Source organism: Balaenoptera musculus, chromosome 3 (genome assembly GCF_009873245.2).
Source record: "Balaenoptera musculus isolate JJ_BM4_2016_0621 chromosome 3, mBalMus1.pri.v3, whole genome shotgun sequence".
Classification (NCBI taxonomy): domain Eukaryota; kingdom Metazoa; phylum Chordata; class Mammalia; order Artiodactyla; family Balaenopteridae; genus Balaenoptera; species Balaenoptera musculus.
The window spans coordinates 10,013,980-10,039,076 of NC_045787.1; the positions used below are offsets into that span (position 1 = coordinate 10,013,980).

A 25,097-nucleotide genomic window follows, 5' to 3' on the forward strand; every position below is an offset into this window, starting at 1 on the left:
CCATGCCAAACAACTACCAAGACAGAAACACAAACCCACCTGTTAGCAGACAGGCTGCCTAAAATCATACTAAGTTCACAGACACCCCAAAACATACCACTGGACACAGCCCTGCCCAGCAGAAAGACAAGATCCAGCCCCACCTACCAGAACACAGGCACCAGTCCCATCCACCAGGAAGCCTACACAAGCCACTTCACCAACCTCACCCATTGGGGGCAGACACCAAAAACAATGGGAACTACGAACCTGCAGCCTGTCAAAAGGAGACCCCAAACACAGTAAGTTAAGCAAAATGAGAAGACAGAGAAACACACAGCAGATGAAGGAGCATGGTTAAAATACCAGAACAAACAAACAAAGAGGAAATAGGCAGTCAAGCAGAAACACAGTTCAGAGTAATAATAGTAAAGATGATCCAAAATCTTGGAAATTCACTGGAGAAAATACAAGAAACGTTTAACAAGGACTTAAAAGAACTAAAGAGCAAACAAACAATGATGAACAACATAATAAACGAAATTTAAAATTCTCCAGAAGAAATCAATAGCAGAATAAATGAGGCAGAAGAACGGATAAGTGACCTGGAAGATAAAATCGTGGAAATAACTACTGCAGAGCAGAATAAAGAAAAAAGAATGAAAAGAACTGAGGACAGTCTCAGAGACCTCTGGGACAACATTAAACACACCAACATTTGAATTATAGGGGTCCCAGAAGAAGAGAAAAAGAAAGGGTCTGAGAAAATATTTGAAGAGATTACACTTGAAAACTTCCCTAACATGGGAAAGGAAATAGTCAATCAAGTCCAGGAAGCACAGAGAGTCCCAAACAGGATAAATCCAAGGAAAAACACACCAAGACACATATTAATCTAACTATCAAAAGTTAAATACAAAGAAAAAATATTAAAAGTAGCAAGGGAAAAGCAACAAATAACATACAAGGGAATCCCCATAAGGTTTACAGCTGATCTTTCAGCAGAAACTCTGCAAGCCAGAAGGGAGTGGCAGGACATATTTAAAGTGATGAAAGGGAAAAACCTACAACTGAGATTACTCTACCCAGCAAGGATCTCATTCAGATTCGATGGAGAAATTAAAAGCTTTACAGACAAGCAAAAGTTAAGAGAATTTAGCACCCCCAAACCAGCTTTACAACAAATGCTAAAGGAACTTCTCTAGGCAGGAGACACAAGACAAGGAAAAGACCTACAATAACAAACCCAAAACAATTAAGAAAATGGTAATAGGAACATATATATCGATAATTACCTTAAATGTAAATGGATTAAATGCTCCAAACACAGACGGGTTGAATGGATACAAAAACAAGACCCATATATATGTTGTCTACAAGAGGCCCACTTCAGATCTAGGGACACATACAGACTGAAAGTGAGGGGATGGAAAAAGATATTCCATGCAAATGGAAATCAAAAGAAAGCTGGAGTAGCAATTCTCATATCAACAAAACAGACTTTAAAATAAAGACTAGTACAAGAGACAAAGAAGGACAGTACATAATGATCAAGCGATCAATCCAAGAAGAAGATATAACAATTGTAAATATTTATGCAAGCAACATAGGAGCACCTCAATACATAAGGCAAATGCTAACAGCCATATAAGGGGAAATCGACAGTAACACAATCATAGTAGGGGACTTTAACACCCCACTTTCAGCAATGGACAGATCACCCAAAATGAAAATAAATAAGGAAACACAAGCTTTAAATGACACATTCAACAAGATGGACTTAATTGATATTTATAGGAGATTCCATTCAAAAACATCAGAATACACTTTCTTCTCAAGTGCTCGTGGGACATTCTCCAGGACAGATCATATCTTGGGTCACAAATCAAGCCTTGGTAAATTTAAGAAAATTGAAATCATATCAAGTATCTTTTCCGACCACAACACTATGACACTAGACATCAATTACAGGAAAAATACAAACACAGGGAGGCTAAAAAATACACTACTAAATAACCAAGAGATGACTGAAGAAATCAAAGAAGAAATCAAAAAATACCTAGAAACAAATGACAATGAAAACACAACAACCCAAAACCTATCAGATGCAGCAAAAGTAGTTCTAAGAGGGAAGTTTATAGCAATACAATCTTACCTCAAGAAACAAGAAAAATCTCAAACAAACAACCTAAACTTAAAGCAATTAGAGAAAGAAGAACAAAAAAACCCAAAGTTACCAGAAGGAAAGAAATTATAAAGATCAGATCAGAAATAAATGAAAAAGAAATGAAGAAAACAATAGCAAAGATCAATAAAACTAAAAGATGATTCTTTGAGAAGATAAACAAAATTGATAAACTATTAGCCAGACTCATCAAGAAAAAAAGGGAGAAAACTCAGATCAACAGAATTAGAAATGAAAAAGGGTAAGGAACAGCTGACACTGCAGAAATATAAAGGATCATGAGAGATTACCACAAGCAACTATATGCCAATAAAATGGACAACCTGGAAGAAATGGACAAATTCTTAGAAAAGCACAACCTTCTGAGACTGAACCAGAAAGAAATAGAAAATATAAACAGACCAATCACAAGCACTGAAATTGAAACTGTGATTAAAAATCTTCCAACAAACAAAAGCCCAGGACCAGATGGATTCACAGGCTACCTCTATCAAACATTTAGAGAAGAGCTAAGATCTATCCTTCTCAAACTCTTCCAAAATATAGCAGAGGGAGGAATACTTCTAAACTCATTCTGTGACGCTACCATCACCCTGATACCAAAACCAGACAAAGATGTCACAAAAAAAGAAAACTACAGACCAATAGCACTGATGAATATAGATACAAAAATCCTTAACAAAATACTAGCAAACAGAATCCAACAGCACATTAAAAGGATCACACACCATGATGAAGCAGGGTTTACCCCAGGGATGCAAGGATTCTTCAATATACTGAAATCAATCAATGTGATACACCATACTAACAAATTGAAGGATGAAAACCATATGATAATCTCAATAGATGCAGAAAAAGCTTTTGACAAAATGCAACACTCATTTATGATAAAAAAACCCCAGAAAGTAGGCATAGAGGGAACTTACCTCAACATAATAAAGGCCATATATGACAAACCCACAGCCAACATCGTGCTCAATGGTGAAAAACTGAAACCATTTCCTCTAAAATCAGGAGCAAGACAAGGTTGCCACTCTCACCACTATTATTCAACATAGTTTTGGAAGTTTTAGCCACAGCAATCAGAGAAGAAAAAGAAATTAAAGGAATCCAAATTGGAAAAGAAGAAAAGCTGTCACTGTTTGCAGATGACATGATACTATACATAGAGAATCCTAAAGATGTCACCAGAAAACTACTAGAGCTATTCAATGAATTTGGTAAAGTAGCAGGATACAAAATTAATGCACAGAAATCGCCTGCATTCCTATACACTAATGATGAAAAGTCTGAATGAGAAATTAAGAAAACACTCCCATTTACCACTGCAACAAAAAGAATAAAATACCTAGGAAAAATACCTACCTAAGGATACAAAGACCTGTATGCAGAAAACTATAAGACACTGATGAAAGAAATTTAAAATAATACAAACAGATGGAGAGATATACCATGTTCTTGGATCGGAAGATTCAACATTGTGAAAATGACCATACTACCAAAAGCAATCTACAGATTCAATGCAATCCCTATCAAACTACCACTGGCATTTTTCACAGAACTAGAACAAAAAATTTCACAATTTGTATGCGAACACAAAAGACCCCAAATAGTCAAATCAATCTTTTTTTTTTTTAAAGGATGATAACCATGCAGGTGTGAGACCTCTTTTTTTTTTTAATATAAATTTATTTATTTATTTTTGGCTGTGTTGGGTCTCCATTTCTGTTTTTTTTTTTTTTTTTTTTTTTTTAGTAAAAAGACTTTATTAAGAAGGCTTTGAAGTCAAAAAATAAAACTCTTGATACAATTTTCTGAACCCTTAGGTCAGCTCAGCAAATATATAATCAGTAATTTAGCTGTGTAAGATTAAAGGTCCGTTACTTTATTTAAAATAAAATATATTTTAGTTTTCTTAAAATTTATTCCATAAAGTACATCTGTTTTAGAATATTTTAATAAGCATTTTAATTGAAATGTTAACGAGGCTTTAAAATGAAGCTATAATCTTCATGCTTTACCACAAGTCACTGATGGGCACACTTACTTCTCCAGGTAAATCCGGTAAGAACTTGATTAATTATTTGAGAAGTATAATCTATTACAGCTACCATAAAATTGCTAGTAAAATTATGCTATTATTATAATTTGGGGACTTTTTAATTTATGCTTGCTTATGTACCTGATAATATTTTCATCATCTATGTGTCTTATTTAATGTATATATCTATTATTTCCAGCATATGTTATTTTAACATTGATGAAATTCAAATATTTCAGAGTTCAGTTAGGTGGTAACCAAAATATTTCAAATCATGCCACTGCAGATTTTAAAAAGAATATTAAATGTGTCTATACTTTGAAACAGAACACATTTCAGTGTACCTACAGAGAGCAATCGGGAATCTCATACTTAACAGTGAAGACATCTTGCTGTTGTGAAACACTGAGTTCCCAGTGGACACCCATTTAATTAAAAGATGTGGTAGAGATGGCAGTTCAAGTCCATGTGGGTGGGAGATCACTGATGGATGTATTAACACTGTAATGGATTGCTCATTTAAATAGTTCTATGACAGTAAGGCAGAGCCGTCTAAAATGTACCTTAAAAGTTTGAAAGCAATAGTGACAGCACATGAGCTGATGGAATGGAGAGAACTGCACGATATATGTGAAAAGCAAAGTGAATGGCACCTGGCCAGTTGAAAAGAGAAAGCTATACAGCATATGATGAGCTACTGCTGGTTAGGGCTCAGCTACTTTGAATTGTATCCAAGTTGCAGTTTTAATGGGCAAATGTCAAGGATCTTGCTAGAGATTCCCAGGTCTCAGTCTGTTGCCCAAATGTAGAGAACTTTCTCCACTTGATCAAAATAAAATAAAACATCAAATAAAAGTATAGCAGAAAAAACACCGTAAGTCTCATTGTGAGGTTACAATATAGATTTATAGCTAGGATTTCTTTCTTTCTTTCTTTCTTTCTTTTTAAAATAAATTTATTTATTTATTTTTGGCTGTGTTGGGTCTTTGTTGCTGCGTGCAGGCTTTCTCTAGTTGCGGTGAGCGGGGGCTACCCTTCGTTGCGGCGTGCAGACTTCTCATTGCGGTGGCTTCTCTTGTTGCACAGCACGGGCTCTAGGCACACGGGCTTCAGCACTTGTGGCACGCGGGCTCAGTAGTTGTGGCTCGCGGGCTCTAGAGCGCAGACTCAGTAGTTGTGGCACACAGGCTTAGTTGCTCCGTGGCAATGGGGGATCTTCCCGGACCAGGGCTCGAACCCATGTCCCCTGCATTAGCAGGGGGATTCTTAACCACTGCACCACCAGGGAAGTCCCTATAGTTAGGATTTCTTAACAAGATAAGTGAGTTGGTGTTTCCATTATTATGACCAAATGCAGCTAAGTTATCATTGACCAGGGCAGATCTAATAGATTCATATTATAAAAGGTAAATACTTTTCAAAGAACTTGCCTTCAAGCTCTTCTCTCATTTTGTAGGATTCTCATTAATGAGAGTTTTGTGAATGCCAGGATCCTACTTGCTAAAGAAATCATATCTACAAATTATATCTAAAACCCAAATCCCTACAAAATGCAGGTTCATTAAAAGAGGACAGATATCACTAAGGTGTTCTGTACAACCAGATATAGAGATAACACAAAGACTGCCATGAATGGAATGAAAATGAAAATAAGGAAATTTAAATTAATTCAAAACCACAGAGAAAGGTGAAGTTTCTGTACCAATGAATTAAAATTAACATTAAATATTAATTAGAACCAACATTAATGTAGAACTTTTTACCTGTATTATTTTACTTTACGTATTGAAATTGGAGGAAACATTGCCAACAATATGCCTACTTTCATACTTATACCAGTAACAGTAAATACTTAAATGAAAGATGTCATTTGACAAATTGTTTCAACCAACCGACAGCTGCTGATTACTTTTATCTTATAAAATCCTTATGAGACTCAAACTGAATTCTTCTGATTACAGATCAGTTGCTCTTTGTGTTGTATAACAAACATGACCTGGATTACAATGCCAAATTTTTTAAATCTAATTCTGTCTAAGCGGTAAACACACACCTTACATGAAAGCAGTGGTCCTTAGTGACAGATCTGATCAAATCAACTGCGTCATTCAGGTGTCATTCAGGTACCAGAGCTTGTGCCAACCACTGGTTAGTATAACAGGACGAAGGATGGAACCCTTCCTGCTGTCTGGGCATTCGAGCTGAAGCCCAAAGCAGGTTCTCCCTCCAAGGAGAGCAGCTGAGATGAGCGGCCGTCCGCCTCCTCCAAGACTCGCTAAGAAGTGGGGAGTCTGGTCCTAACTTTGGGAGACCAGAGAGGAAGGCTCCACTCCCACCCCTCATGCCACTGATGGGATCTCTAAGATACCCACTGAGATATAAGAGGGTACCTGTCAGGAGAGGAAACAGCTTCTCCCTGTGCCCTGCTTACCAGCCGCGCTGCGGATCCCAGCTGTAGGAAAGGGCTGTGCGTTACTGAGACCCCGCTTGAAACATACCAGTATGGTAGGAATTCAATAAATAATTAATACTGTTAAATCAGGCTTTATGAGTATGAGAGGAAAGAAGGTTCACAGATTGTAAAAGCGACAAAAATCTCTATTTTCTTTAAAAAAAAAAGTGCAAAACCTCAAGTAATTCTCTTTTCAGATACTTTTGGGGAATGTATGGTCAGCACCCCACGATGGCGGTTCCCTTGCCCGCTGTGCGTCCCCTGCCTGACCAGTCCCTGCCTCACGTACACCTACTTACCTGACTGACCTTCCCTCCTCAGTAAATGCCTACGCACTTACCCCGGACCCCAACTAGTGATTGTGCTAATCTTTAGATCAGAACACCTCCACCCTAATAGCTTATCAAAGGGGCAGCGAGGGGTTTGCTCCTCTGCTGGTTTCTCTGGCAACTGATGAGCCACCCTGAGGTCAAGGTCAATTCCCCCTATAACTGGTAACCCCTCCCCTGTCCCCGAGAGCGAACATGACTGCCACGTCCTGCCCACCATCTGCCGTACACGGTGGAGAGTCGCTCTAGGACCTTGCTTCAGACAAGTAAGCTCCTCCAGCCATTACACCATGGACGTCTCTGTCGCTGACTGCAGGCTCCTTCTTCAGTCTTGAGGCTGGACAACTATACGGCTTGCAGGCCTGCGGGGTGCAGCCCCACAGGAACTATCCTAGCTCTGGTGGATCCATCTCTGTTCAGGGTTCTGCAGCTTGAGGCGGCAGCAACTAGTAAGTTTTTCCTATTGTCCTCTCCACTTGGGTCTTCCTGAAGACACACTGAGGAGTGGAGAGAGGTGAAGCAAGGGATTCAAAATGCTTTTCCTTGTTTCTTATGGACTTTGGGCGTATATATGCAATATACCAGCTACAGTTTTTATCGCCACGTAATAAATACACCTTAGAATAATTTAACTACAAAAATGGCAAAGTAAGAAAAACACCAGAGTGAAGTCTCAGCTGTCCACTCACACTCACATGCCAGCATAAAAAACATATGTCTCCTATTTCTCCATAACAATTTTGATTTCCCTGAGCTGAAGCCACCAGTTGGCAGAAAATTAAATTTTACTGCAGTGAGGTGATTCTTACAAGATTGAATAATTTAAACAGCCTAAAGGTAACAGTCTTTACCTGTACGTCTGGGATCAATGCTCAGTATTTCAGAGGCTGGCCAACCCCTTTCCTTCCCCAGGCGGTACCCGATTTCAATGTGCCCGGAGTACGTGGATAGGGAGATGGGCTCTGCAAATGCCTGACGTTCTCTGGTCTGGGCTGTTCACCATCTGGGGAGCCGAAGGGTTGCTGGGACTCTCCCTTGGCATTCTGTTGGGTTTTGCTGCAGACGCTGGAAGCAGGTGAAACGTCAGAATCTCTTCTCATGCTCTGCTGGAGCAGAGTCAGTTCAGCCTCTCTTAGGACTCAGGTGAGCCAACAGGTGCTCTCCATCCTCTTGAGGTTCGGATGAATCCAGGCCAAGGCAATCTTTGCTGCATACTTGACGGCACGGCCCCTCTGACTTGGCAACGCCTTTGGCAAACTCTCCAGGAGGCATCTCAGCATACTCCTGGGTCCTGTCGGGGCACTTCGTGACTTATTCCCTGACAAGAGATCTCAGAGTGGTACAGGAGAGCTAAACAAAGCCGGCACTCTTAAAAAAAAAAGCCCCCAAATTTACTTTCATGAGTCTGTTCTTACTTGGCAGTATGGAAAGCGAATTCTTCTCTGACTGCTACATAAAGAGCCCTCAATCACCCTCCGACTTTGGTTTTCTCCTGCATTGACCTAACACACCTCCTTCTTTTCAGAACTTCCGGTTGGAAGAGGGGGACACAGGACCACATGTCCAACTACCTGATTCCCCTACTTCGCCTCCTTTCTTTCCAGCACCCACAGGCATAAAATGGGAGCTCTCACTTCCTCATCTGATCAGGACTCAGATATGAAACTCTATAGTCTAATCTGCCAATCCTGGTTATATGGTAAGTGGGATTAAGGGAATCTGGAAAATCCTTCTATGTCTATACATCCCATGCTATTCACGTCTCTGTCACGTTAAGAGGACAAGAAAGTCAACTTGACATGCAAAGTTGCCTCTCCACACTAGCTAATATCTATCTCCTTCCCCAGCACTATAAACCTGAAGGCCCAAATGTAGAATGAGAATGGTGCACCAAACAAGTCTGCACGTAGAAATTTAAATGCATTCCTCTAATATTTGCAAAATATTATCCATACTACATTAGTGTCTGCTCCAAAATTAATCAGTCTGTATTGACACACACTTTATGGTAAATTAACACAATGACAACATTCCCAACTCTCAAACTAAGATGTGTTCATAAAAAGTTTTACATATTCAAATGAAATTCTCTTGGCCAATGACCCTACAAACAGGATTTAATTTCTCACAATTTACAGAATTTCTCCAATTCAGATTTTTTCTATATGGTCTGAAAATTAATGTGCTACTTTGATACAAGGTCTTCTGTCAACATGGCACTCGCTAAGATAGTTGCTCTATTTCTATTAAGCAAGTTGAGTAAATTCCTTGCAACTTCGGGCATTGCATGAAGTGCATTTTAAAGGATGCTCGCTCTCTGCACTTACAGTAAATGTCAAGTTCAGTTCATTCCACAATTGGCAGTAGTCTGACAGTCCCAGGATTTTCACAGTAACAGAAATGATGCTCAGTGGTAAATTAAGCTTGCAGAGGGATTCATAATTCACAAATTAACCATCCTTTATTGGTCAAACTACTGATGTCCGTGGCATTCTCTAACAATGTCTCTCACTTATTATAAAAATAAAATCTCTATTTATAACTTTAATTCATATGATTTTTTGTAGGTAACTTTGGCCAGTTGTCTCTGTTTTCTCACACTGATTTTTTAAAATATGTATCACATATAAACTATGGTTGAAGGAAAATTCATTCATCAGAACTTATTGAATGGACACGTTTATTCAAACCATTTTATGTAAAGTTTACCTAAGAAGGAACCATAAAGAAATACTGAGTTCTAGTTGACGGTAGACAATATTAAACACTAGTTGGCAGGTATTTAAATATACAGTGAATATAGAGTACTTAACGTACACAACTTACTTTTTTTAATTGCAAATTACTTTATTATTTCACTTTGTCTCCACGCAGGGTAACAAATTTTAGAAAAAAAGGTTATGTCTAAGTTAAACTTTCTCTTTTTCTATATATGCCTCTTTTTTTGTGATGAGAACAATTGAAATTTACTCTCTTAGCAAATTTCAAGTACACATTATTATTAACTATAGTCACCGTGCTGTACAGTAGATCTTCAAATCTTCATCTTATTACTGAAAGTCAGTACCCTCTGACTAACATCTATTGATTGATTTTTCCCTCCCTCCAGACTCTGGAAACCACCATTCTACTCTCAGTGTCTATGAGTTCAATTTTTTTAGATTCCATATATAAGTGAGATCATGCAGTACTTGTCTTTCTGTGTCTAGCTTCTTTCCTTAGCATAATATCCTCTAGGTTCATCCATGTTGTCACAAATGGCAGGATTTCCTTATTTTTTAAGACTGAATAAGATTCTTGTGTGTGTGTGTGTGTGTCACATTTTCTTTATCCATTCATCTGTTGATGGACACTTAGGATGTTTCCATATCTTGGCTACTGTGAATAATGTTGTAATAAAAATGGGAGTGAAGATATCTCTTTGAGATACTGATTTCATTTTGTTTGCCTATATACCCCCAGAAATGGCATTGCTGAATCATACAGCAGTGCTGTTTTTAGTTTTTTGAGAAAACTCCGTATTGTTTTCTATAGTGGCTACATCAATTCACAATCACACCAACAGTGCACAAGGGTTCCTTTTTCTCCACATCCTCACAAACACTTGCTATTTTTTGACTTTTTGAAAATAGCCATCTAAACAGGTGTGAGATGATATGTCATCATGGTTTTGATTTGCATTCTCCTACTGATTAGTGACGTTGAGCATCTTTTCATGTATTTGTTGGCCACTTATAAATCTTCTATGCAAAAATGTCCATTCAGATCCTTTGCCCATTTTTTAATCAGGCTATTTGTCGTTGCTGTTATAGCTGTTGTTGTTTTTTATACTGGGTTGTATGAGTTCCTTATATATTTTGGCTGTTATTAGTTCCCTATCAGATATATGGTTTGCAAATATTTTCTCCCATTCTGTAGGTTGCCTTTACATTTTGCCGTTTCCTTTGCTGTGCAGAAACTTTTCAGTTTGATGCAGTCCCACTCGTTTATTTTTGCTTTCATTGTCTGTGCTCTTTGTGCCACGTGCAAAAAGGTGTTGCCAAGACCAATGTCAAGGAGTTTTTTTCCCTATGTTTTCTTCTAGTAGTTTTATGCTTACAGGTCTTAAATTTAAGTCTCTAATCCATTTTGAATTGACCTTTGTGGATGGTGTAAGATAGGGTCTAATTTGATTCTTTTGCATGTGGCTGTCCAGTTTTTCCAACACCTTCTATTGAAGAGACAATCCTTTCCCCATTGTGTATTCTTGGTGTCTTTGTCAAAGATTAGTTGACTTTATACGCATGGGTTTACTTCTGGATTCTCTACTCTGTTCCATTTATCTATCTGTCTATTTTAATGCCAGTACCATATTGTTTTGATTACTATAGCTTCATAATATACTTTGAAATCAGGTAGTGTGAAACCTCCATCTTTTTTCTTATTTCTCAAGATTGCTTTGGCTGTTTGAAGTCTTTCGTGGTTTCATACAAATTTCAGGATTTTTTTCCTGTGTCTGTGAAAAATGCCATTGGCATTTTGATAGGAATTGCATCAATGTCAATCATGTTGGAAAATATGGACATTTTGACAATATTAAATTTGGACATACGACCTCAGTAATTGATTTATTGAAACTTCTCAATAAGACATGGCTCCTTTGTAGCCCACGATTCAGTAACTAATTAATAATTGATCATTTCAATTCTATTTCACTTAAATACCACTTTAAATAAACAATCTTACCAGCAAAAATGTTCCAAAATTAGCAAACAACTTCAGTTTACTAAGGATGAGTTAAAAGTTTTTCATCAATAGGCTTCCTCATTCTTTAAGTAATGATATGCATAATACTGATAAAACCCATTTACATAACAATGTGTACCAGTACTATATTAAGTGCTTTATTTTTATTACCTTATGTTAAACTGTAAAAACTATAAAATGGGATGGCATTGCTATCTCCATTTGAAAAAGAAAAAATGAGTCTCAAAGATATGTAAAAACTGGCAGGAAAAGAATTTGAATAAAATCATGTCTTGACTTCTTCTATTATGTTCCTAGTAACCATCTTCATCTGTATTTCTAACACTGTGTTTTGAAATGAAAGGTTGTTATAAATTACAGTACAATTTGAATTCAGAAAAAAATTTTGGTTGAGAAGAAATTTTGGTGACATGGTAAAAAAAAAACATGAACAGTGTATGAGTTTCAAATTCTCCAAAGCAACTTAATATTAGGATAAAGAATTTTAGTTAGTCTTACAAAAGATTCAAACAATACCTGGTTTGTGTAACGAATGCTTATTTCAATGTGTAGGAAGCCTCGAAGACAGACCCCAATGACCCCCACATCTGGTATTAACAGCCTTGTGTAATTCCTTCCCCATGAATAACTTCCCTCTAACCAGTAACAGGCAATGTTGATGGGATGTCATTTCCATGATTAGGTTAAAATTGTGACTTCATATTGCTAGTAGACTCTCTTTATTGCTTCTTTGCTGGCACGCAGTGATGAAACAAGCTGCCATACTGGAGAGGCCAACATGGCAAAGAACTGAGGAGGTCTCTGGTCAAAAGCCAATGAGGTCAAAAGCCAATGAGGATATGAAGACCTCACTCTGACAAGTTGCAAGGAACTCAAGGCTACTAACAACTATGAGGGAGCATGGAAGTGGACTCTTCCTAGTCAAACCTTCAGATGAGACTGCAGATCTTGATTCAGGCCTTGAGAGAGACTATGAAACAGAGGACCCATTTAAGGCCATTCCTTACCCACAGAAGCCATACAATGATGAATGTGTATTGCCTTAAGCTGTTATGTTTAGTTTTTTTGTTAAAAACAAAAGACAATGAAACATTCAATAATGCTATGTTAAAATGATTCAATTATTGTAGCCATTGATTATTTATATTTAGTTCTAATTTCCTTGAATCCATATCCTAAGCATAATTTTAATACCTGTGTCAATAATTCAAACATATATTGAACTAAATTAATAGAAATTTTGTTCAGAAGTAAAACACTGATTAAAATGAGAAGAATGAAAGAGCTACACATGGTGAAGATTTTAAGCTTTGACACTTACTGCCCTCTAAAAAAGAAGATGAAAAGATCAAATTAAGGAAAACCACTAAAGATGTCTGCAATTTTTCCCAATTACTGTGTTTTTGAGTTTGGGCTGGGTTGCACTGGGAGGATTATTATAGTCTATCAGGAATGTTATTGACTCAATTTGGTTCTCAAATATTTTCAAATATAACATCTCATTATTTATTTTTAGCTCATTATTGACTCAATTTGGTTCTCAAATATTTTCAAATACAACATCACATTATTTATTGTTAACTTGATACTAAAAGCATTACAGTCACAGTTATGGAAATATACTAGCAGCCTACCCAAATATTAATCACTGAGGATATGTTCACATCTGAAGATAATGATGATAAAGGTGTAAATATGAGTCATTATCAAACCATTGAGTTTTTAGCTGTTATGCAGCTCATTTTCATTAACTAAATTGATGTTATATATTTTCTTTACATGACAAAAATTTTATAAGGTAGAACAATGTTCTCATATTAGTAATTAATTGGGGGGAAGGTATTCACGATGATATGTGAAAGGTTTCTACGCTATTAGGTACCACTTTAGTGCTATATCATACAGTTTTACTTTAAAAATTAAATCTTTATTCGAAATTATGAATGACATCCTGCGAAGTGTTTACATGAAAAGTATGATACACAATGTGAGGCACTTTTAATCACTAAGCTCCAACGGTATATTGCTACGCTCCGTCACCAGCATCCTTATCACAGACGTCTTTATTTGTATAGATACACACATGAGCATAAAGTTAAACAATTTAAGAATAAAGATAGTTTTTTCCTTTTTTCAGCACTTTGCACAAAAGCATCAATAGCAAAATAATAAAGCGTTATTGGTAATTTAAATAAATTTGGAAAGCATCAAAAAGGAAGTGGGTATCAAGCATTTCTGTTCTGACCTGTACATTCAACAAAAAACAAGCTAAATGTACAGAGTCCTCCACCTGACACATTTACAGAAACATTAGTGAATTGTTTGTTTTAGTTAATTGATGAGTTGTAACCGTTATCTCTGAGGACAAGAAGTAGGACTAAATTAAGTCATTCTTAAAATTATAGAAATTTCCAAAAAATTGATTATGTTGACAGGGAAGTACATGAAAGGCATTTAAAGCTGCTGTATCAGAGAAGTATAAAGTGTCAGATTAGCTTTGTGGAGGGTTTGGAATGGGTAAGGAAGAGAACAAAGGCGTGAAACTTGAAGAGATTACACTGCTCTTACACACAGGGAATAGGGATGCTATGGTAATACATGCCATTTCATTGTAGTTTTTACTATCTTTCAATATATGTGTAATGTCATAATTTTATATATGTATATATATATGCATGTGTATGTATATATATGTACATATATTTGGAATTTTAGAAAACATTTATAAACACAAATAAAAATGTTTAGGTTAAAAAAACATGAGACAGATGCTCTTCTCACCAGGTCCCTCAGAATCCATCCAGACTTGAAAAGAAGTGAGTTAGACATAAGCACTGTTTCTGCCAATGAGAAGTCGCCTCATAAATGTCCATAGTACACAGTTAAAAATGCAACCAACAGGCAAAAAACAAAGCCCTCATCCCCAAATCCTTCTCACATGGGAAAAAGAGCATTATGCGGGGTGGGGGTGGGGGGGGGCAGGTCAGCGAATGCTTTCACTCTAGGCCTGAGTGAGGGAGGTAGTGGGGGCGGGTAGTAGAAGCAAAAAGTGTCCTTCTCCTGAGGAGAGGAGAGCGTAGCCCTCCATCCTACCTCTGCAGGAAGCAGAGGAAGCAAAAGCACTTGACCAACTTCAGCATCATAATAAAAACTCTCTGCGAACTAAGAACAGAAGGGAACAATCGCAACCTGACAAAGAGCTAGGAAAAAACTAATGGCTAAAATCACTCAATGACAAAAGAGTTAATGATTTCCTCTAAGTATGAATATACAGTAAGGATGTATATTCTCACCACTTTTATTTAACATTGTCCTAGAGAGTTAGACAGTAAAATAAAAGAAAGAAAATAAATGATACATCGTTTGGAAAGACAGAAATGAAACAGTAATTATTCACAGACAACAGAATTGGTTATGTACTGATTCCCATAGAATTTACATAATGATTACTAGAACTAATGAGTTGTCTTAGCAAGACTGCAGGACACAGATCAATATAGAAAAATTTATTTTTTATGTATATGCTTGCAATGAACAATTGGAAATTGAAACAGAACAATTCTATTTATAGTATCAAAGCATACATAATATGTAGGGATAAATATCATAAAATAACAAGATTTATGCAGTGAAAATTGTAAGGAAATTAAAGGAAAGGTAATTTTCTCATGCATTGGAATACTCATTATTATTTGAAAAAGAAGAATAAAGTTGGAAGACTTACACTGTCTCATTCAAGACCTAACATGAAGCTGGAGTGATCAAGGCAATATCTTTTTAACATAAGAACAGACTTACAGAACCAAGGAATAGAAGACATTTCAGAAATATGCCCACTCATAGGGGGTCAACTGCTTTTTGACAAATGTATCAACACAATTCATTGGAGATAAGAAAGTCTTCTCAACAAATGATGCTGTATTTTTGGACATATACATAAAAGGAACCTAACACCGTAGACAAAAAATCAACTTAAAAAGGTCACAGACCTAATGTAAAACTTAATGTGTAAAAATGCTCAAAGAAAGCACGGAAGTCTTTATACATAACCCTGAGTTAAGTAAAGATCTCATACATATGACACAAAAGGTATGAGTCATCAAAGAGAAAAATGACAAAACAGAACTTCACTAAGATCTAAAACTTCGGCTCTTTGAAATAAAGTTGACCCTTGAACAATGCAGGGGTTAATCCACATAGAACTCATAATGGGTCCTCCGTATCCATGGTTCCTCCACACCCTCTGTTCTTCCGTATCCCTGGATTCAACCAACCATGGACTGTGGTACTGGAGTGTTTACACTTGACCAAAGAAGTAATACAGAGGGCAAAAGGCCATTTAAAGTGTTCAACATCAGTAGCTATTAAGGAAATGCAAAGTAAACCCACAATGAAATCCCACTACCCATTTACTAAAATGTATAAAAGAGAAATATATTAAAACTTCAGAGTGCTGACAAGGATGTGGAGAAACTGGAACCCTCATACATTGGTGATGGGAATGGAAAAGTGCAACAGTAATTTGGGGAGAGTTTGATGGTTTTTAAAAAGCTAAAACATACACTTGAAAATGTGCCCCAGCAATCCCACTCGGAGGCATGGACTTGGGAAATGAAAACATATGTCTGATATCTGTAAGCAAATGGTTATAGCAACTTTATTCATAATAGCTAATAACTGGAAACCATGTAGAAGTCCATTAACTGGTGAATGGATAAACAAATTATGATACATCCATACAGAATGCTATGAAGTAGCTTTTTATTGCACTATTGATGCCAGATACAGTATAGTGGAACTCAACTACATTATGCTGAGTGAAGAGCCAGACCCAAAAGGCTACATATGGTATGAATCTCATATATGACATTCTGGAAAAGGCAAAACTACAGGGACAGACATCAGACGTGGTTGCCAGGGGATGGGATGGAGAGAGGGGATGACTACAAAGGGGCCGGACAGAGCTTTGTGTAAGGAGAGAACTATTTCATATCTCACTTCGGGTGGTGGTTATAAGACTGTACACATCTGTCAAAACTTATTGGATTTAAACCTAAAAAACTGACTTTTATTGTATGGATATTATGCACCAAAGCCTCAATCTATCCTGAAACATACTTGAATTTTGAAAAATATGAATCACATGACAGAGATCCAAAGGACTAATGCCGTGACAAATTCAACACATGTGGAAGAGGCAGTTGAGCCTGGAGGAGGGGAGGGGGTAGTGTGTTTTCGGAGCAGCTGGGCAGTAGCTTAAGATTAAAAACCGAAGGAAAACTCCCAATCTATCCCTCCCCTGGAGTTTGGGATTGACATGCACACTGCTAGATTTAAAATAGATAACCAACAAGGACCTACTGTAAAAAAATAAATAAATACATTTTTAAAAATTAAAAAATAAAATCTCAAAAAAAAAAAAACTAAAGAAAAAGAGGACTTTGGGGAATAAAATGAAAGCACACACCCAGTGACAAAGAGCTAATACTCCTAATCCTTGCGCCATCAAAATGCCTGCAAAAATACTAAGACCACCCCTTTAGTAAACTTACACATTTGAAAATAAATGCTTTACAAAACAAATCATGATCTCTTCCTCTGCTTCTCTCTCCTGGTCCGCCCATGTTTACTTTCATCTGCAACACCTGCAACCACTAGTATCCACAGATTTTTTTCTATGTGTTCTAATTCTGCTTCCCTAGATAGCAGGAGAAGCCAAAACAAGAAATTGTGCAGTGTTGATTTTTGAGCATAAGATAAAAGGTGATCTGAAAGCACTCAGCTAAGTTGGAATATACATGAACACCTGCAGGGTGAATACAAGGCCTGCAGGGCCTTGGGATGGATGCCATTGTGAGTGTCGCTTCATTACATGACAGAGTACTGAACTCTGACTCTGACACTGGGGAAACCAGAACGACAAACACAAGAAGCACATCTCCTGATTTCACAGGTCTCTCAACTTGCCCCCTTTCAAGGTGAGATCCCTTGTAGGAAACACATGACTACAGAACTTCTTAAACAGATGGCTGAGGAAAGGAAGAGAACAGAAATGTACTGAGTGCCTGCTCTCTACAAGGCTCTCGGCTTACCCTACCCTACATTCTCCCATGAAGCAAGACTACTGAAGGAATCTACTCAATACATGCTATGCGGGACTTCCCTGCTGGCGCAGTGGTTAAGAAGCCGCCTGCCAATGCAGGGCACACAGGTTCAAGCCCTGGTCTGGGAAGATCCCACATGCCGCGGAACAACTAAGCCCGCACGCCACAACTACTGAGCCTGCGCTCTAGAGCCCGTGAGCCACAACTACTGAGTCCGCGTGCCACAACTACTGAAGCCCATGTGCCTAGGGCCTGTGCTCTGCAACAAAGAGAAGCCACCGCACTGAGAAGCCCATGCACCGCAACAAGGAGTAGCCCCTGCTCGCCGCAACTAGAGAAAGCCCGCACGCATCAATGAAGACCCAGCACAGCCAAAAAATTAATTAATTAATTAATCAACTTTTAAAAAATACATGGCATGCACTAAACATAATTAATGGCCATTTAATACTGGTAATTGATAATAATAAAAAGGTAACACCACCACTGAAAGGTAATAATTTACCTGTTGAAAACAATTCATTTCCAACAAATTGCTCTAACGGGTTCGTTTAAGTTAATCTAATATTTAAGACAGAAATTGGTGATGAATAGCTTGTGTATTTGTAGAAGAAAATCAAAACCAGTTGCTAGAATTTCTGCAGTACTTTCTATATATATTGTCCTCCTTGATGAGTGTATAATTTTTATATGATTATTTATCACATAACATGGAGCATTTCAGATTCATTCCTAGAAAACAGCATACAAACCAAATCTATTCATGGAGCATGTGATCATATTAGAAGTGTTATGTTTTTTTAGATGACAATGAATCTAAAATTTTCAATTTTAGAAGTTATATATTATTTTCATCAACTGTAATTCAGCTATAAATACACATAATACGTGTGTGTGTGTGTGTGTGTATGAAATACTGTTTTTCTAAGTCCAGAGAAACTTGGACTTGGAGAACTTGAGGTTCCCCTCCTCAAGAATCTTTATCCTCTCTATATTTTTTGCAGCTTTTACCGTAACTCTATCCTTTCCGTTACTTTTAGGGTTCACATTTTTTGAATTTTATTTTCAAATTAACAGGCAGTAAAATTACCTTTTTATGTACAGTTTTATGAATTTTAACACATGCATAAATTTGCATAACCACCACCACAATAAAGACACAGAACATACCCGCCACTCAAAAAACTCCCCTGTCCCTTTGTACTACACCCTCCTCTTTCCCTTAACCATTGGCAACCACTGATCTGTTCTCTGTCACTCATAATTTTATCCTTTCATAAATACCACATAAATGGAACCATACGATATGTAACCTTTTGAGGTTGGTTCCTTTTTTAAATGCTTTGGAAGTTGCAAATATACAATAAGGACATTATTGCCAGTGGTCAATATCTGAGGAACAGAACTGATAAGGCCTCATGACTTCAGTGCTTTTATGGAATTTTTAACTAATTAGCTTTATTTACTTTTTGTTTTAACCAGCATATGATAAGGGAGGGAAGACTAGTCAAGGGCAGAGAAGACTGGTCACTGTAAGAGGTGGCAATCTGGAATCACATTCCATAGCTGGGCGTTTATGCCACTGCCCTAGCTGTTGGATTGTGCGAAAATGGATCTGTACATGTTTTTTAACTTTTATAGTATGAATATCTTTGAGGACCAAACAGACCCTTTGGACAAGAGGTTTGAAGTTTCTGTTCTCGTTTTTCCGAGCTCAAAGATTTTTTAATCTTTTCTTGAATTTGTTTCTTCAGCTCAAAGACTTGAGAACACGTTCTAGACTGAGAAAATAATGTACACAATTTCTGGTCATGAATATCCACAAAGCAGTTAGTTACTGGGACTTTGGATCATATTTTGAGAGGAAATCAATTCTGAAAAGAGTCAAACGTATATACTTTTGCTCTTATTAATATTTCCAGGACCTCGACTCTTCTCCACTACAACAGCCCCTGCCCCATGACAAGCTCTCGTTACCTTCCCCCTGGACCAGCACGAGGCATGTATAATTGGTTCCCCTGACTCTGGTCCCTCACCCGTGCTGGGACAGTTTACACACAGTTTCTGCTCTGAAAACACCACTCATCTTCTTCAAGCTTTCTTTCATTTTTACCTTCGCATTCCCTCCTTAGAGAACCCGCCCTTCCTGACATCCCAGACAGTCTCATATCTCATATATTTCCTCTCCCCATAAAGGAATTTCCTAATTGTCCAAACCTCAGACCTTTGCTTCCACCAAACAGCACAATTCCTAGGATTTACTTATGCTTCTTGGAACTCCTTTTCTTCCAGCTCTGCATTTTTAGATTTCCTGAGCTGTCCCTTAAGGCTTTCACAACCATCAGGCACATTTATTTTGCATTCTTTTCTGCCAGATGTGAAGTTAAGTATGTTCCAGAGTAACGGTTCTTAAACTTTGGAGTGTGTGAGAGTCAGATGGAAGATTTGGTAAAGATGCAGAAGCCCAAGCCCTCTCCTTAAATGAATGTCAGCCTTTTTGTGCCTTACAGGCTCTCCCAGCAAGGATTCGGGTATATGTGGACATCTGAAAGATACTACTGTGGATCTGGGGTAGTATGATTCAGCTGCCCCAGAAAGGTTCTGTTTTGAGTAACTGACTACCAAATTCTATATTTTAGAATGAAAGTCAGGTCCTAGAATAGACTCACCCAACTCACGTGCCACTCCCTGATGCCTATCTTGAAATGTAATTTTTAGTTTTTAGTATTCTTTGCTAGAATATGAGAGTATCAATATTAAATATTATATTGCATCCATCTATGAGACACACTTTTTTTCACATTTTAATGTCGTTGATGTTGGGATTATGTTTTAAAATCTGCATCTTAAAAATATTTGCCAGCATCTCTTCTTTCACATTAACACCTAATATAATGGTGCAACTGACAATCAAAATTTAAAGATAAGGAAGTCCTACTGTAACTTGAAGACAAGAGAGAAGCTGTAACCAAACAATTCAAATAATATTATGGAAATAAGATGGCAGAAAGATACAATATTAAAATGATTTATTTAACTCAGTCTAGGATATTTAAATATGAAAGTATAAAAGAGAAATTGACATGGTGATCTAGTATTTAATCACCTAGAGAACTGAAGTCTTTCCTTCCAAGAGTGAATTTGGCTTGTCAGGAGCCATGAAAGGGAGGGACTTGGACCACATTTCATTTCTGAATTTCTTGACTTGTGGGTCACCAAACTCCGGTTCATCATGAGCACCCTTCAGAAAACAGAGTGTTCCAGCGTTGCCTATTTCTGCATAACAAACTACCCCAGACCTAGTAGTATAAAACAATGACAACTTTAAAAATTACTGCTCCCTATCATGGCTGCAAGGGTTACTTTGGGCTCAACTAAGTGGAGTTCATTGGGGTCCTGCATGTGGCTGCAGCCAGATCATGAGCGACATCTCATGAGGCATCTCACATATATGATGCCTGGGATGGAAAGACACAAACAGCTGGAGATAGGACATTTGGGTTCCTTGAGCAACTCTCTCAATCTCTATGTGGCCTGTTTATGAGGTCTCTCCAGGATGCTGGCTTCTAGTTGTCAGATTTCTTACGTGTAGGCTCAGGGCTCCAAAGGTGGGTGTTTCCAGGGAGAGAAAGAGAAAGAGATAGAGTTAGAGATAGGGATGGGGTAGAGACAGGGATAGGGGTAGGGATACAGATATAGATATAGAGAGACAAAGACAGAGACAGAGAGAGAGACAGAAATGGAGAGAGAGCCTATGGAAATTGCTTAGCTCTTTATGACGCAGCCTACGTAGTCATGAGTCCTCTGCATAGTATTTATTAGAATTGGATCACTAAACCCAGTCTATATTCAAGGAGCAGATAATTAAATTTATGGATATGTTTTAAAACTGCCACAAGGAGGTATTTTAAATTTTAAAAAGTGACCATTCTCTGAACATTAAAGTCAAGCCTTCTATTTTAAATAATCTCTACTGGGAAAGTTAATCACTGAAAAATCTGATTTTTTTTTTCTTAAAAAAGTTATAAAAGTTACTGCAATATTTTTGACTAGTAGGAAAAAAATATCATAACTACATGTAAGTATTCTTCCACGGCAAACAATTCTAAACAACATAAAAAAAATTCACAGATCTGCAAGCATGCCTTTCCTAAAGACAAACTGTATCAATACAAAATCTCTCAACAAAGTTGCTTAAAATACCATAAATAATGTTTCTTTTTTTTTTTTTTAATTTTTATTTATTTATTTATTTATTTATTTTTGGCTGAGTTGGGTCTTCGTTTCTGTGCGAGGGCTTTCTCTGGTTGCGGCGACCGGGGGCCACTCTTCATCGCGGTGCGCGGGCCTTTCACTGTCGCGGCCTCTCTTGTTGCGGAGCACAGGCTCCAGACGCGCAGGCGCAGTAGTTGTGGCTCACGGGCCTAGTTGCTCCGCGGCATGTGGGATCTTCCCAGACCAGGGCTCGAACCCGTGCTCCCTGCATTAGCAGGCAGATTCTCAACCACTGTGCCACCAGGGAAGCCCAATAATGTTTCTTTATGAAATATTCATTGCTTACTACCATGTGTGGAAGACCAGTTTCAAAATGTTATGAAAGGATCTGTGTCCCTCAGAATTAATTATCTCAGGTTAGCGGAAGGTTTTCTTTCTTATCTATGAACTGCATCTGGAGAAATGTGAGGTCTAGTGACCTGAATAATCAAAACAATAAACATGCTCTATATGTTTTATATTCTTCAATGAAATAAACATTAAGTGGGCAATACCCATTCTCTGTGATTTAGACTCAACTTTAAAAACCTGCACACTCGGATTTAAATGCTGCAAGCCAAGCCCCCCAAAGTAATTCTGTGTTATTTCATGTTATTTAAGATCATGAGTATATGTGAATAAGAATCTATGCTGTGTAGGGTAAAAAGTCTCCAGAATTAACATTTTGAGGTTGATTTTCAATGGGAATTAGGCACAAGGGGAAATCATAGATTTAATAGGAGGTAGGTAATGTTGGTAAATAATGTATTCAACTATAAAACAAGAAACGCCCAAAATCTGTTTGTCCAGGTGCTGTGAATTAAAGTAATTTAGAAATTCCACTTTTTAATGTACATACCTATCCTAAAAAGCAGCCACTGACAAACTTTAAAAATATGTTTTCAAAAATGGTCATGAAGAACCTAGGGGCAAGATGGGAATAAAGACGAAGACCTACTAGAGAATGGACTTGAGGATACGGGGAGGGGGAAGGGTAAGCTGGGACAAAGTGAGAGAGTGGCATGGACATATATACACTACCAAATGTAAAATAGATAGCCGCATAGCACAGGGAGATCAGCTCGGTGCTTTGTGACCACCTAGAGGGGTGGGACAGGGAGGGTGGGAGGGAGGGAGACGCAAGAGGGAAGAGATATGGGGATATGTGTATATGTATAACTGATTCACTTTGTTATAAAGTGGAAACTAACACACCATTGTAAAGCAACTATACTCCAATAAAGATGTTAAAAATATATATATATGTTTTCAATGTAATAGAGAAATTGATGACACAAAATATTTCAATTAAGATATTTTCATGATAATGGTATTAATGAAACACATTTTATTTTAAACACCATCCTGAGTGCCTGAAATACCTGTTTCATTGAATTCTCACCACAAACCTACAAGACCAATGATATCCTCTCAATTTTAGATCTAAGAAACCCAGTGTACAAATCACCCAATTTTCTGTAAATGCTCAAGGAATCGTTTCAACTCTTCACAACAAACAATAATGAAAGAAGAAGTAAGATAACCTTCCAACAGGCAATCTTCGCCCTCTTGTTTCTCACTAGTCCATTTTAGAAGCTCCTGTTTTCTCATGCCAGTCCTTTACAGAATCACTACCATCAGCCTTACAGGATATCTAGTTCCCAGACCAGCAATCAATTAATCCCAGACAAAATAAAACAAAAAGATCTAATGAGACACTGGGTCCTCCCCACCCCCGTAAGTCACTGCAGTTAAAGAATTAATTAAACTTGGAACATGATCACCGAATTTAAGCCTTAAATTGATTAAGTCAGTGAAAATCTTTACTGACCACACACATTCCGTGACAGGCAAAATAATAAAACAGTTAAAACAACAAATGCCTCTTCTCTTGGAGCTTCCATTCTAGAAGTTGAGGTAGACAAGATATAAACAGCCAAGTAAAGACATAGTGGTAAGAAACAAACATGAAGCAGGGCAAGGAATGTAGAGAGTGACCCTGGCAGGGATGGCCTTTCTAGGGGGTTGACATTTCAGCAGAGGTGACATTATATTTTACGGCTTATCTAGAAACTGGCTGGCTTTCCCTGGACAAATCACATAACCTTTTATTTCCAAATTTCCTGATCTGTAAAATTAGAGATTAGACTAGAATGGCACTTAATGGACCTTCAGGCTTTGAAGTTCTGTCACTCAGAGACCTTTCATTCAAAAGAAAGCCTTACAGTGAAGAGTTTGTTCTACTAACTAAAGACCCTCTGATTCCAATGGAACCAACATCATCAATCTACCACCATGCTGCAGCTCCTTATGAACCTTTCCCGCCGAGAGGCAAGGGCTGCTCTCTTCTTTTTAATCTAAGAACGCTGTTTAACCAGCAAATATTGTTATAAAATAGACATGACACTTTTTAATTTTGTTTTTAAATCCCCATGACCTATTTATTTTATAACTGGACGTTTGCACCTTCTGACCCCATTCATTTATTTTGCCCACTCATACCTCGGGCAACCACCAATCTGTTCTCGTATCTATGAGCTTGTTTTCTTGTTTGTTTGTTTTTTGATTCTACATACAAGTGAGATCACATAGTATTTGTCTTTCTTTGTCTGACTTATTGCACTTAGCATAATGCCCTCAAGGTCCAGGCATGTTGTCGCAAATGAAGAGATTTCATTCTTTCTTATGGCCGAATAATATTCATATATATATATGCGCTACATGTTCTTTATCCATTCATCCACTGATAGACACTTAGGTTGCTTCTATATCTTGGCTATTGTAAATAATGCTGCAATGAACCTGGGGGTGCATATATCTTTTCGAATTAGTATTTTCATTTTCTTCAGATAAATATCCAGAAGTGAAATTGCTGAATTATATGGTAGTTCTATTTTTAATTTTTTGAGGAAATTTCATACTGTTTTCCATAGTGCCTGCACCAAATTATAATTCCACCAACAGTGCACAAGCGTTCCCTTTTCTCCACATCCACACCAGCATTTGT

The 25,097-nt window shown here is 37.5% G+C and overlaps 1 protein-coding gene across 2 annotated transcripts in view; it reads right to left on the reverse strand.

Annotated features, from left to right (window-relative positions):
- CTNND2 (catenin delta 2) overlaps window positions 1–25,097 on the reverse strand; it is a 930,783-nt gene that overhangs the window by 849,534 nt on the left and 56,152 nt on the right. The window lies entirely within an intron of this gene.